This window comes from Myotis brandtii, unplaced genomic scaffold (assembly GCF_000412655.1).
Source record: "Myotis brandtii unplaced genomic scaffold, ASM41265v1 scaffold59, whole genome shotgun sequence".
Classification (NCBI taxonomy): Eukaryota; Metazoa; Chordata; class Mammalia; order Chiroptera; family Vespertilionidae; genus Myotis; species Myotis brandtii.
In genome coordinates, this window is record NW_005370223.1 from 7,198,161 (window position 1) to 7,199,906 (window position 1,746).

The window sequence follows — 1,746 nt, forward strand, 5'->3', positions numbered from 1 at the left end:
TACTATTGTTATAGATAGCTCTCTCTATATAAACCCACATCTGGTGGAAGAGACAGAAGAGGACAAAAGCTGCAGCTATAAAGGAGGATGTCCCCAGTTGCAGGGTAAAAGGTTCCTTTAATCTCTGCTCACACAGTTTAATATTCTGCCTGGCTCACTACCTCCTTTTTTCATTTACTTTGAAACTTGCTGTGGCTTGAGACATCAACCCTTGGCATAATCCCTTGCTAGCTTTATAAAAAGGAAGTTTCCATCTTTGCCTCCTAAGACTTCCTCACTAAACACAAATTCCAAAAACATAAATCTTTGATAAGCGCCTACCAGAAAGTCGTGTTGTGCACAAAAGAATGCACCAAGGCAAATTATAGGGTTCAGAGCCTCTTATGCCTAGAGGCATAAAAACTTTCAGTTCAAACACTAACGACATCGGTTTTAATGAGAGGAGAGCAAAAGACCCTGCTTGTTTATCCATTCGAATCAGACATCACTAAAATTCAAGTCTGATTACAGCAGAGGATAAAGCTGGACACTCCTAATCCCCTTAGATTACGGATCCCTCTCACTTTCTTCTCTCTCCTGGGCCACTACACCAAACCCGGGGCAGAACTCTACCCACCTTCAGGCCAGAAGAAACAACATAATAGCTTATTGATCTCTGGTGCAGACCCACACCCACAAGTCATCAGGCAAGTAGAGATCACAGCTGCTCCTTGCAACTAACACTCCAAAGGCACGCACTGGGTTGTCTGGTCACACACAGGCACACCATTGGCAATGAACACATGGCATGTGGACCAAACAAAAATAATAACATGTGAATCAAGTCAGGCAGCAATACATTCTGCATCACGCCAAGGAACTATTTCTTTTGGCTGTCAATTTCAATTTAAGTGCATTAAATTCTTCCTGTGTAAATCCCCGGGTTTTCAAAGTTACCATCACACAGATCAACGCTTTCAAAGGAGTTAATACTTGCTCATGAATTACATGCTGATGGAACTCCATCACCACCACCACTGGTGTTGTTAGTGTGTGTGGCCAATGGCTTAGACTTTTTACGGTAAAATTGAACCGTGGGATGGTGAACTTCCAATCATTTCCTTCTGAAGAAATCATGCCCCACTCCCCAAAAGTCAAGGTTAACTGTGTTCTCTTGAAACACCGTGACCAAAATGTTCAACTAAAAACGGTGAAGCCAGCAGTGGAACTCAAGATTCTCAAACAATGAATGTTCTTTCCAACCAATTCCTTCGCTCTTGTTCGGACCCCGGCGCAATACACAGCTTAGTTCTCATCACACACCGCCTTCAGCCTCCTCTCAACCCCCAGGGAAGACAAAAACCGCAATCCATAGATTGGAATAAAGCAACAGTGACAACGTGAGCGGACCACGATGGATCAAAGGGCAGATGAGCCCGGAGTCCGCGCAGACACGCATCCCCGCAGAGGCAGACGCGGAGGTGGGGCTGCAAACTCTTCCCCGGCCTCCTCCCGCGTGGCTCCCGGGGAGGAGCAGGACCCTGCACGCCCGGGTGGCGGAGGCTCGGCCCGGTGCGGGGCTGGGGAGGAAGCAGGGGGCTGCGTTTCCACGGCGGGGGCGGCGGGGGGCCGATGCAGCGGGCATCGCACCGGGAAGAGAACTTCCTCACCCCGGGGAAGGGTCGGGGGTGGCCGGAGCGTCCCGGCAGCGGCGGGGCGACTTCCCCTTCCCTCTCACAGTCATGCATCGTGTGTGTGTGGGTTGTG

The 1,746-nt window shown here is 49.3% G+C and overlaps 1 protein-coding gene across 2 annotated transcripts in view; it reads right to left on the bottom strand.

Annotated features, from left to right (window-relative positions):
- LRP12 (low density lipoprotein receptor-related protein 12) overlaps window positions 1-1,746 on the bottom strand; it is a 52,290-nt gene that overhangs the window by 50,127 nt on the left and 417 nt on the right. The window lies entirely within an intron of this gene.